Genomic DNA, 14,011 nt, shown 5'->3' with positions numbered 1-14,011 from the left:
ATGCCTTCTAGCAGGAATATAGTACTGTAGTGCTTATTCTGTGAATATTACCATCTATTTTTTACATTGTACAGTATAGAAAACACAGGTTAACTCTGAAGTGGCAGGCATGCCCCACTCTGACAGACAGACAACTTTTGCTGTAAGCAATACCTAGTGGTATGAGAATTCTATTTCAAGTCCTACAATATTTCAACTTACAGCTTGTTTGGAAAAAAAAAAAAGAAATTTCCATTTTTGTAAAAATATATGTTTCCTGATTACCTCTTGCTAATAAATCTATTCTATCTCAGGGTGAACGGTGGAATTTTGATGGGTTTCATTTATTCACGCAAGGGATGTTTGATGAGCACTTGGTCCTTATCAGGCCCTGGGCTCAGACCAGACATCTGGAGTGATAAGGGCAGAATCCCTGCTTTTGGGGGGTACTCATAGTCTGTTGATGTTCTCTGTTGCAGCAGGAACAAATAGCTCCAAAACTCAATGTGACGGCTGAAAACAATCTTTCACAGTTCCGTGGGTCGACTGGGCCCAGCTGGTGGTTCTTGCTTGGAGTCCCTTGTGAGGTGCCAGTCACAGAGCAGCTGAGGCTGGAGTCATCTGAAGGCTCGACTGGACGGGGTGTCCAAGATGGTGCTCTCCCGTAGCTGGGGGCTGAGCTGGGGCTGTCAACCAGAGCGTCCACACGTGGCCTCTCCACGTGGCTTGGGCTTCTCACAGTATGGCAGCTGGGTCCGAAGAGCAGCCTTCCAAGAGACTCAGGCAGAAGCTGCAAGGCTTCTTCTGACCTAGGCTCAGAATTCCCAGAACATCACACCCACAGTGTTCTATTGGTCAAGCACGTCACCAAGGCCAGCCTGGTCACAGGGGGAAGAGAATGAAGCACCTCCTCTTGATGGGAAGAGCCACAAAGAATGTGCAGCCATCTTTAAGCTGCTGGAGAGACAGACCGTTTGAGCCACGCTGTCACAGGATGGTGCAGGAAGTGCCTTGGGGACACCACGGAGGAAAGGACAGAGGTGGGGGCATTGGAAAAAGCTCCACAGAGGTGTGAGGAGGGTGTGGGATAAGTAGGGATGATTTCCCAGAAGAAGGTGGCGGGGAGGGCATGCTGGACAGGGGGACCAGCAAAATCCCAGAAGCATGAAAGAGTACACTTGTTTGGGGAAGAGCTAATATGGGCGTGCCCTCAGGGAAGGCACCCTGGTCCTCCCCAGACCCCTCCTCACAATCACCCAGGAAGGGTGGGCCCAGAACACGACCCTCAGTGACAGGCATGAGGCCCGCTGGGAGGCAAGACCCATTTCCCTGGGACCTGCAGCCAACAGGCTCCAAGACTGCTTGTTTTCTTCAGACACAGAAAAGCAGTTAAGGTTGCTGGGAGGATTCAGTGTGCTGCTACAAGCTGCTACCCTGAGGTGATGAGAACGGGACAAGCACTTGCTAACCATGAACTATCTGTAGAGCCCTGACTGTTCCAGGTTATCTTAGGCACTGCGGACTTAGCCATGAACAATGCAGTCAAGGTCCCTGCCTTGGGACTTCCCCTGGTGGTTAAGACTCTGTGCTCCCAATGCAGGGGGCCCAGGTTCGATCCCTGGTCAGGGGACTAGATCCCACATGCCACAACTAAAAGGTCCCACATACCAGCAACTGAAGATCTGGCGTGCCACAACTAAGACCCGCCACAGCCAAATAAATAAATATTTAAAAAAAAAAAAAGGGGGACCACCAAAAAAAAAAAAAATTTCCCTGCCCTCACGAGGTTTACATTCTGGTGGGTGATAACAATGGACAATTTTTTTAAATACCCAGGGCAGCATGACAAGTACCACAAGCACAGTCCAGCAGGGCAGTGTTGAGGCTGCCTGAGGCTGGGACAACTGACCTGAAATCTGGATAATGAAAAACCATGATGCTATCGTTAAAGAGGCTGTGAGGTGAACACTCACCTGAGTGCAGGTGCTCGTGTTCTGGTTGGTGTGAGGCGCTGGGCAATTCTCTGAGGCTTTCTCAGGGCCAGGATTAGGGTGAGACAAGAGAAATGCCCACCTCGGGTGTGAAATATAAGGGACTGCTAAAAAACATAGTCATAAAGGTAACAGTCTAATGCAATATTTTTTAAAAGTCAAAATCAGGGACTTCCCTGGTGGTCCAGTGGTTAAGACTTCGCCTTTCAATGCAGGGGGTGCAGGTTCCATCCCTGGTTGGGGAGCTAAGATCCCACATGCCTCACAGCCAGAAAAGCGAAACATAAAACAGAAGCAATATCGTAACAAACTCAATCAAGACTTTAAAAATGGTCCACGTCAAAAAAATCTTTAAAAAAAAAAAAAGTCAAAATTAATGCAAAAAAATCCGTGAAGAACAAAATATCAATTTTTTCATAAAGACAGGATGGGTATTACTGATTTTTCCTCTCGCCTCAGGTTCCATCCAGTGCGGCTTGACGAGGCTACCTGACCCTTTTACAAGTGAAGTGTAGGATGGCTCTAGTTCCAGAAAGGAAATAACATTGGTCCAGGCCAGAAGCTCATTCGTGGGGAGGGATGGTGAGCTTGTTTATCCTCCCTGCTTGTTTGTGTTCGGTCGGATGGTTTTGGAGGGTGTCTCTTGATCCCAACCGCACGACGGAGCTTTTTAAAAGGTCAGTACACAAGAGAGAGATTGCACCTGGTCCTCTAGCATCCTTTGGGGTAAGTGGGTTTCACGATGGCAGATGTGTTGCCCGTTGGCATCCGGCTGTCCCCTCTCCAGCTTTTTGCTCTCGCCCTGTGTCTAATGATCACGGTTCCCTTCCCAGCAGTGGCCCTGCCAAGACCTCTCTGGCTGCCGGGGAAGGAGTGTCTGGAGAGGTGGGTGGTGGTTGTCTCGGATGTCTAGCAGTACCCCCAGACCTACCCTCGCCACCCCCCCAAGAATTTACCTAACACCTGGGCGTGCATACCTCGGTAACCAGCATCCCGCCCTGCTTCTGACCTCCTAGAGCTCATGACCCAGCTGAAGAGAAGAAACACGAAGCAAACAGCACTCAGGTTTCTAACTCCAGCTCACGCCTCCCTCCAACCTCCTCAAAAAAAAACTACCTAGAAGGTGCCTCCACCTGGGTGCCCTACTGCCACCTTACTCAACTGGACCAAACTGGCCTCATCAACTTCCCCACCACACCTGGGCCTCCTCAGCACCCCTACCCACCAGTCATGCAAGCTAGAAACCCAGAGGTCACCCCTGACTCCCACTTCAAAGGATCACCTAATCCGGGCAATGTTAACCTCCTAGATATCTTTCCAGCCAGGTCACAGCTCTTCGTTGCCTCTGCCACTACCTTGGATGAGCAATTCTCAGCTTTTTGACCTCAGGGACCCCTCTATACTTGTAAAAACTATTGAGGATCCCCCCCCCCCGAGAAAAAAACCATATAACTGGGTTCTATCAGTAGATATAATTGTAGTACTGATTATTTTATTTGAAACTAAAACTTCAGGAGAGTATTTAAATAATTATTTATTAATTCATTTAAAAATAACAATAACACCAGCAATCACACTTCTGGGTATTTGCCCACAAGAATTGAAAGCAGGGTCTCAAAGACATAATCGTACACCCATTTTCATAGTAGCATTATTCGCAATAACCAAAAGGTGTAGTCAGTCCGTGTCCATCAACAGATGAATGGATAAACCACACGTGGTAAACACATACAATGGCATGGTATTCAGTCTTTAAAAGGAAAGAAATACAAAAAAAAAAAAAAAAAAAAGGAAAGAAATTCTGACACCTACTACATGATGAAGCTTGAAGACATTAAGCTCAGTGAAATAAGCTAGTCACAAAAAGACAAACACTGTGGGATTCCACTTATATGAGGTCCCTAGAGGAGTCAAATTCATGGAGACAGAAAGTAGAAGGTGGGTGCCAGCGTTTTGTTGTTGTTGACATTTTCAATATTAAAAAAAAAAAATTCACTGTTGCAGCCCTGATAGCTCTCTTCCAGTATTTTTTAACCATTCCGATGTATCTTGTGGGGATATTTATTCACATCATTTTGCTTAATACATTTCTTTCTACACAAGACTGAATTTAAAAGTCTCTGTAACATTTTCAGTTACAGTGATAACACACTAATAAATTATAAATTAACAAAATCTTCATGTTTGCTTTAAAAAAAATCATTTATCAAATGCTAAACTCCAGATTACCTGGAAAATTAAAGATGCAATTTGCTATAAATCTGGCATCCCAATTAAATTGGAGGAAGTTGTTTGAGGAGTTGTTCTTTAATGGGTACAGCGTTTCAGTTTTGCAGAAAGAAAAGTTCTGGAGATAAAGGACAGTGGTGGTTACAAAACAGTGTGAATGTACTTTTACCAGTGCTGAACTGTACACCTTAAAACAGGGAGGATGGCCAATTTTACGTTGCGGGTACTTTACCACAATTGAAAACAAATGTTAAATAACAATCACACACCTATTATGTATTGACATAAATAACCTCTTTTTAATGAAGTTACTGAATTTTCAAAAAAAAAATAATTTCATGAGGAAAATGGCATCACTTTACGTTTTCGCCAATCCCTTTAATGTCTGGCTTAATAGAAGGTGGATCCCCATATCATGTACACATCATGTAGCCTTTGGAAAACTCTACTGCACACTCATAAGACAGTAAAGAGTGAAAAAGGCAAATGCTGTCTTAGTATTATTATGAAAGTAGTTTCAACCTTACAAACCCCTTTTGAAAACCACTTTAGACCAAGCCACCAGCATGTCTTGACTGGAGTTCAGTCATCTTTTTTTTTTTTTAAATAAATTTATTTATTTATTTTATTTTGGGGCTATGGTGGGTCTCCGTTGCAGTGCGCGGGCTTCTCAATGCGGTGGCTTCCCCTGTTGCAGAGCACAGGCTCTAGGCGCGCGGGCTTCAGTAGTTGTGGCACGCGGGCTCAGTATTTGTGGCTCATGGGCTCTAGAGCGCAGGCTCAGTAGTTGTGGTGCACGGGCTTAGTTGCTCTGTGACATGTGGGATCTTCCTGGACCAGGGATCGAACCCGTGTCCTCTGCATTGGCAGGCAGATTCTTAACCACTGCACCACCAGGGGAGTCCCTGGACTTCAGTCACCTTGCCGTCTCAATCACCCAGTCTTCCTTTTGGGCATTTATCCTTCCTCTAGTCCATTTTCCAGCTATGACCAAAGTGAGCTTTTCAAACACAGATCCGATCATATCATTCTTCTCCTTACAATTCCCTAAGGGCATCAAAGAATGTGATAAAGTTCAAATTCTTCAGTGTGATCTCCAAAGCCCCACCCCATCTCTCCCCAGCCTACTTCCTGTCCCCTCACTTCCTGGGCTCCAGCCACACTGTTTCCAACCAAGTTTCTTTCCATCTTAGGGCCTTTGCACATACTGTTTCCTCTTTTTCTCTGAGGTCATACTTACCCATCTTTCAGACCTCAACTCAGACACTACCTCCCCAGAGAGATATTTGAAGACAACAACCCCATCGTACATTCTCATGTCATTTCTTTCTTTTCATTGCATAATTTGTTACTTAAGTCCTGTCCTCCCCCTACTAAAGTGTAAACTGCACGAGGGCAAAAACACATCTCATTCAACCATCACTGCCCAGCACAGAGCCTGGCATGTAGTGACATTCTACAGAGAATGTTTGTTGAATGAATGAACCACATCTTTGCTGTTCAAATTGTGAACCCTGAACCAGCAACACTGGCATTGCCTGGGAATCTGTTAGAAATGCAGGATCTCAGGCCCCACCTGAGACTTCCTGAACCAGAATCCGAACAACCTCCCCAAGTGATAGCACATGACCATTTTAGAAGCACTGGATTTTTTCTTCTTAATTTTTATTGGAGTATAGTTGATTTACAATGTTGTGTTAGTTTCAGGTGTACAACAGAGTGATTCAGTTATACATATACATGTATCCACTCTTTTTGTTTTATAGATTCTTTTCCCGTATAGGCCATTACAGAGTACTGAGTAGAGTTCCCTGTGCTCTACAGCAGGTTCTAATCAGTTATCTAGTTTATATATAGTAGTGTGTATATGTCAGTCCCAATCTCCCAGTTTATCCCTTCCCCCACCCTTATCCTCTGGTAACCATAAGTTTGTTTTCTACATCCGTAGAAGTGCTGGATTTGAGCAAGCGAACGTCCTTCCAGGCCCTGGATATGTCCATATCTTATCCCTGCAACTTCACCACCCTCTATGCCAGTTAGACCACACTCTTGGCTGGTCTCATTACCAATTTTTTATTTTTATCAATATTTTTATTTCAGTCAACACCACTCTTCCTCAAACGTCCTTCTTTCCAGAAGCCTTTACTGATTTTCTCCAGTCAAGGGCTTCATCTGTACCCAACTCAGGTCAATCTCTGCTTCATGTCAAAGACCTGTGTCACTTCCCTCCTATGAGGTTCCACAAGGGTTGGGGTGGTCTGACTCGGCTGGTGTCTCCTGTGGCTCCCAGTACCACGCCTGGCCCGTGAGAGATGCTCTTGTCAGGTCTGATTCAGAGTGGGGCTGCCAGAAGAAGGGAGTGAAAGGAAAAATAAAGTAGATTTCATCAAAATTAAAAACTGTTGTGCATCAAAGAACATTCTCAAGAAAGTTAAAAGACCACCTACAGAATGGAAGAGACTCTTTTTTGCAAATGATATATCTGATAAGAGTTTAGTATCCAGAATATATAAAGAACTCTTACAACTCAACAGCAAAAAGACAACAAATCAATTTAAAAATGGGCAAAGAACTTGAATAGACATTTCTCCAAAGAAATATTCAAATGGCCAATAAGCACATGAAAAGATGTTAGGGACTTCCCCGGTGGCACAGTGATTAAGAATCTGCCTGCCGATGCGAGCCCTGGTCCAGGAAGACCCCACATGCCATGGAGCAACTAAGCCTGTGCGCCACAACTACTGAGCCTGCGCTCTAGAGCCAGCGAGCCACAACTACTGAGCCCACGTGCCACAACTACTGAAGCCCGCATGCCTAGAGCCCGTGTTCCGCAACAAGAGAAGCCACCACAATGAGAAGCCCGCGCACCACAACGAAGACCCAACACAGCCATAAATAAATAAATAAATAAATAAACTTATTGTTTTAAAAAAAGATGTTAAACAACATTGGTTACTAAGGAAATGCAAGTCAAAACCACAGTGAGATACTAGTTCACACCCACTAAGATGTGATGATAAAAAAACAAAACAAAAACAAAACAGAAAATAACAAGTTTCTGCAAGAGAAATCGTAACCGTCATACGTTGCTGGTGGGATTGTAAAATGGTGCAGTCACTGTGGAAAACAGTCTGGCAGTTCCTCAAAAAGTTAAACAATAAGTACTGTATAATTCACTAATTCCACTCCTAGTATATACCCAAGAGAAATAAAAACGTATGTCCACACAGAAACTTGTACATGAATGTTTACAGCAGCATTATTCAAAATAGCCAAAAGGTAAAAACAACCCAAATATCCATCAACAGATAAATGGATAAACAAAATGTGCTATACATACAATGGAATATTATTCAGCTTTAAAAAGGAGCAAAATACTGATACATGCTACAAGTTGGATGAATCTTTAAAACATTATGCTACGTGAAAGAAGCCAGACACAAAAGGTCACAGAGTGAATGGTTCCCTTTATATAGAGTGTTCAGAATAGGCAAGTTCATAGAGTCAGAAAGCAGGTTAATGGTTGCCAGGGGATTGGGGATGGAGGGAAGGAGGGGTGGTTATTTAATGGACGTGGGCTGTTCTTTGGGGGATGATTAAAAAAGTTTTGAAACTAGAGAGAGGTACTGCACAATGTTGCACAGTGTTGTGTAGGCATTAAATGCCTCTGAATTCTACACTTTAAAATGGTTAATTCATGGGACTTCCCTGGTGGTCCAGTGGTTAAGACTCCACGCTTCCACTGCAAGGGCCACAGGTTCCATCCCTGGTTGGGGAACTAAGATCCTGCATTCCACGTGGTGTGGCCAAAAATTAAAAAATAAAAATAAATAAAATAGTTAATTCATGTTATGTGAATTTCACCTCAAAAAAAAAAAAGAGAGAGAAAGAACTGAATGTAACTGTCTGCTCATTAAAAAGTGCTCCAGATGTGATCAGAAATTATATCAGTTAATGGGATAACTCTGAATTATATGTATTAAAATGGTTAGTTGTATACTATATTGATTTCACTTCATTTGAAATAAAAAAAAACAGTAAAAAAAGAAAGGGGGGCAGGGGGTTGTTCAGAGAGAGTTTCTCAGAGGCACTGTCCCAAACTGGGCCTTGAAGGGCTAGAAACCCAAGGTTTCTAGCTGAGCGAAGAGTGGGGGCCCTGGGTGTCTCAGATGAGGGACAGTCTGAGCGATGGCTGAGCAAGTCTGGTGAGGCGTCTAGGGAGAGAGGGCACCAGGCAGGTGGCAGGTGGGAGGGGTCTGCCGGGGTCCCTGAGTGGCTGGCCGGGGAGTCACCCAGAGGTACCACAACAGAGCTTGATGGTGAAATCAGGCAGACTCCCTCTGGCCCAACCTGACGCTATTTTCATTCAGACAGCCCCTTATCAGCACTGATCACAGGATATGCCATAATGTATGTTTAGTGTGCAATTACTACCCACACTCAGATCAAGTGACTCATGGCCCAGAAACAGTCAAGGCCCATTTCTTATTGCCGGCATGGGAAGTCAGGTATGTCCTGCTCACACAGGACAGGGTCCTGGCAAACCGGCTGCTCCCCTTCCAGGTCTGGAGCCTCCCCACAGCCCCAACTGCTGTGCTTTCTCCTTCGGTTCCCGCCAAGCCTCGTGTCCACCCACAAACCCGTACACCCATTCTTGCTTCTCTCCAGCCCTCTCATGGCACCCGGAAGCCTCATCAGGAGGGGAGTACAGCACCTCCAAACCTCTCTCAGCCAGGATCCGAAGCCCCTCACATATCACCTTTAAAGCCACCAGAGTTTTATCGTCTAACTCAATAAATAACAACAGCAACTGCTACTGCTACCGTTTCTGTCCAGCTTGCAGCGTGTCAGGCTCTGTGTCTGAGCTCGAGCTCCTGGGTATTTTTACCTCCATTTCACAGAGGAGGGCAACATACAGGAAACCTGATTTTCAAAATATTTAACCACCGGTATGGCATGAATACTGACCACTCAGACTAACGGCCAAAACGGTGCAAACTGGCTGAAAATCAACCAGCTCTGCAGGACACTCTGCAAAATAGTAGAGGATAAAGCATAACAGTGTGTGATGCAGATGATTAATTCAGGAGTTCAGGAAGAGGAAGTTTCTGTGGAGGCAAGAGGACAAGGCAGGAGGAAGGGGGTGGAGGTAGGGCTGTGCCCCGGAGAGGGAGCTCACCTGTGGACTGGTGAGGAGTGCAGTGGCCGTGGACGCTGCAAACAGAGTAGGGATGTATCATAGAAGGTCTTAAGTGAAAACAAAGGAGTGTAGACGGGGAGAATGTGTGAACAACAAGTGACTGAAGGAGGCCCTGGAGGCAGACACGCTCTGGGCTCCAGCCCCTGAGTTCCTGCCTCCCCCAGATGCAAGAGTGAAGCCAACCGAACAGGGATAAGTTTCCCCTGCACAGGAGTACAGGGGCTTACAGAAAAGTCCAGAAACTGGTGCTCTGTCATAGGGCCAGGACAAGGGTGAAAGAAATGAGACATACCCCCTCAGGTGCAACATTTAAGGGAGGGCCAAAATACTCAGCCATGATATTTTTATTGCATAATATTTTAATGCAATATTTTAAAATAACAAAAATTAATGCAAAAATCTATGATGAACAAAATATCACACATGAAGAAACAAAACAATGACAGGATCAAACCCTATACTTGCTCAACATAACCTTACTGCATTCACCCCAATCCTGGCCATAATGAAACACAGCTTCTGGACTTTTCTGCAAGCCTTCACACTTTCTTGGTTGTGAATACAGCATCTTCAGGGCTTACAACCAAACCAGTGGTGGTTCCCATGTTCCCTGACTTCTTAGGGGACAAACAATGCCTTCTCATGCAGTTGGAGGACATTGTCAGGCTGACTTCTCTGACTCAGGGCAAGGGAAGTAACCAAGATGGCTAAACAGGATGTCTCCTCATCAACATTGGAACTAGCAAGAGGTCCAACTTCATATTACAATCCAACTGAAGTTGCTCTTTGATGCAGACTTATACACCTCCTGCATTCATTACATTTCCCACTCTACAAACTCTCTGGTCACTCATCTCTATATCCACTGATTCATCCTTCCACCCATCCCCATCTACCCATCCATCCACCCATCCATCCCATTCATCCATCCATCCATCCATCCACCCAACCATCCCACCCATCCATCCATCCTTCCTTCTTTCCAACCAAGCATCCATTTAGTCTTTCAACCATAAAGCCATTTTCCCATATATCCATCCATCCCTACTTCTATCCATTCATCCACTTATGCATCCTTACAGACCATCATCCACCCAAACCACTTAACCAAACCTCTGCTTACCTACTATGTAAAATCAGCATGTGGGTGTGAAAAGAGCTCCATCACCTACCAGCAGACCTACTTAACTTCTTCAAATCTAATTTCTTCATCGAGAAAGTGGCTGTGTGTATTCTCAGAGAACCTTCACAGGGCTGTTATGAGCATTAAAGAACAAAATCTGTGTAAATGGTAGTTATTGTAAATATTACATATTACATTATTATGGCAATTATTATTATTATTACAAGATGCTAGAGGTAGAGGGCAGAAATATAATAAATCTGGTGAGGGGCCCAGTTTTCCTGCCAGGATGTTGACTCTGACAAGTGATCTGGGAAACCAGTTAAAGCCGTAGGTAATAGCTGGGGAGGGGATAACGTTCTGAGGGGAAGAGGGGGATGACCAGCAGATTTGGCCTAAAGAAAAAGGATCAATGGAGGTGGGGTGGGCAATAACTCCTAGAACAGTAAGAAGGAGGCGCTGACTGAGGAGTCCAGGAGCTGTGGTTGGTTGGATGCCTGAGCTCTGCTGATACCTCAGGGAACTCTAGGCCTGGACAATCAGGAAGGCAGGCAGGCCTCCAGGCTCAGTTTCATTCACCTGCTTCCGTGGAGCAGGTGCCCACTCTTGTGGAGAACTCTGGGCTCAGTAAGCCAGGGGTTCAAACCCCAGCTCTCTTACTTATTAGTTGTGGGACCACAGATGAGTTACTTAAGTGTCTCAGTCACCTCATCTATGTCATGGGGGAAAACACCAATAGAATTAAGAAAGTTTATTCATGTAAAGCGCTCGGCACTGAGTCTAACACATCCCTAGAGGAGATAATGACTCCTGGGTGTGGAGGATAAGACCTGCTCTCCCCTCTTGGCCTCCCCAGACTCCAGAAGTGCAAAAATGGGGCACAGGAGCCCGAGACCAGGCCCAGCCCTCTATCACCAGAGACACCAGTCAGCCTGGGCCTTTCACCTGATGTACTGGTTTCCTATTGCTGCGGACCAGATTACTACAAACTTAAGAGGCTTAAAACAATGCAAATTTATTACCTCACAGGTGGAGAGGTCTGATGTCCACGTGGAGGGACTTCCCTGGCAGTCCAGTAGTTAAGACCCCCATGCTTCCACTGCAGGGGGCACAGGTTCGTCCCCTGGTCGGGGAGCTAAGATCCTGTTTGCCACGTGGTGTGCCCGGAAAAAAAAAAAGTCCACGTGGATTTGGCTGGTTCCTCTGCTCCAGGTCTCACACAGCTGAAAGCAAGAGGTCAGCGAGGCTGCCTTCCTTTCCGGCGGATGCCGCAGGACGAATCTGCTTCCAAGCTGATTGAGGTCGTTGGCAGAATTCAGCTCCATGTGGTTGTGGGGATGAGGTCTCCGTTTCCTTACTGGCTGTGGGCTGGGGTCATTCTCAGCTTCTAGAGGCCACTCACGGTCCTTGGCTCATGGCCCCCATCAAAGCCAGCCATGGTGGGTAGAGTCCTTCTCATGGTTCAAAGAGCTCTGACCTCCCTCTGCCTCATCTCTCTGAGCCTCCCGCTTTCCTCTTCTGCTCTGAATGGCCCCCGTGATTACATCAGGACCTCTCAGCTAATCCAGGATAATCCCCCCAAATCAGCTGACTTGAAGCCTAATTCCACCTGCAAAGTCCCTGCCCAGCAGTCTGTAGATTGTGTTCGATCAAATAACCGAGTGATGGAAGCTAGAATTCTGCCCACCATCCCTGGCTCAGCACTCTGTGTCCAGCACCAGTCCTCGACCTCCCCTCTGTGGGAATACAGAGGACCAAGACTGCAGAGAAACCCTCACAGAGGTGACGCCCGGCTGGAGCCAGAGGACCAGATGAACTCACCAAGAAAGTGGCTGCAGGGAGCGAAGGACAGAGAGAGAGCCCAAGACTGAGCCCGTATTTGGGGTGAGTCACTATTATGGTACCATGCTTGGGACCAGTGTTTTACCTATAACTAAACTGTAAAACTATATTTAACCACTCTGGGAGGCAGGGCACCTACTCCCATTTTACAGATGAGGAAACTGAGGTCCTGTGGGGGCGAACCACTGGCTTAGGTCACATGGTGAATCTGTAGTAGGACTAGAACAAACATTAGTCTATAACCGACCAGGCCAGTGCCTTTCACATCTCAGGCCTTCGGGAATGAACCACAAAGGAGGGTCACTGGAGACCCAGAACAGGGAACGAGTTTGGGGTCTGAGGTCTAATACAAGGGCCTTCAGTCCTGCCACTCTCCAGGTGGCTCAGATGGGCAGAAAGATGAGGTGGTTCTTGCACACCTGAAGGATAGGCCATCACAGAGGCTGGACACCTTTATCCCAAAGCCAGGGGCTTAACTTTCCAAATAGCAACCATGCAGGGTCTTTTCTCAGACATTTGCCTCAGAGGACACCCAAGGGGCATCCAGACAGGGGCTGATTTATAAACTGACAAAGATCTGCTTTATCTGAAAAGACAGTGTCTGCTGGCCCTGCTAACCTTCATGCAGATTCAGTGCCCACCCTGAGCGGTCACCTTGAAGCCCTGTAAGTACCGATTCCAGAGCCATACCCAGACCTGCTAGTCAAATCCCAAGACAGAACTCCAGGAATCTGCTTCCCCAGGAGCCTCACAGGCAGAGTCTGGCTGAGAACTAGGTTTCCTCCTGTCTGAGGGAGGGAGACATGAGACAGCTCACATCTGACAGGCCAGCCCTAACAGGCTCTGACCACACCGAAATGCCTCGGGCTGCAAAAGAGCAGGGTGAGCAAGTGCAGTAGGTCAAACCTGGGTTCAGACTCCCTCTGCACACTTACTGGGAACATTACCATCAACTCTTGGAGCCTCAGTTTCCCCATTTGTAAAATGGCAGGTCCACAACCTGCCACTTGGCAGGGTGATGACCTAAGTGAAGAACCTGGCCCCACTGCGTGCTTGACGGGTTGCTGCAGGCAGGTCTGATCATCCTCTCCTCTCCCTTGAAGCAACCCCTGTGCATGTTTCCTTCATTGGAGATGTTCATTGTTTTATTTATCGCACACCCAGACTCTTATAAATCATATTCTTCCTTTTTTCAGATTTGCAAAATAGAGAAAATGGCCCTACAGCTGCTAATAGGACTTTCTCAGCAGAAAGACTTTAGACTTTCTGCGGGGCAGGCGGGGGTAGGGGTGGAACAAGCTCATAAAAACAGCTATCTACTTCCTCTAGTTTAAGTTCATTCCAAGGCTCAAGGGACAACCAGGGGAATGTGATTAATGAGGGTGGGAGATGGGGGCTCTGGGGTGGGGACAGGCACCACCCTCGCCCATGGTGCCGGCCAGTCCCGACAGACCGGCAGATCTAGGACCCCGCCGCACGGAGCGGTCCAACTCTCCTCTGCCCTTCCTTGAGGAGAAGGAGAAAGGGGAGTGATGTGGCCAGGACAGGAGGTCGAAGGCGCTCCACTCCCACGAGCCTGGCGCTCGGAGCAGTCCTGCAGGGTCGCGCCCCCCCCACCCCGGCCTCCTCCACCCGCCTCCTCCACGC

Source organism: Balaenoptera ricei, chromosome 2 (assembly GCF_028023285.1).
Source record: "Balaenoptera ricei isolate mBalRic1 chromosome 2, mBalRic1.hap2, whole genome shotgun sequence".
NCBI lineage: Eukaryota > Metazoa > Chordata > Mammalia > Artiodactyla > Balaenopteridae > Balaenoptera > Balaenoptera ricei.
The sequence above is the reverse complement of the archived record's forward strand: the minus strand, read 5'-3'. Positions refer to the sequence as shown.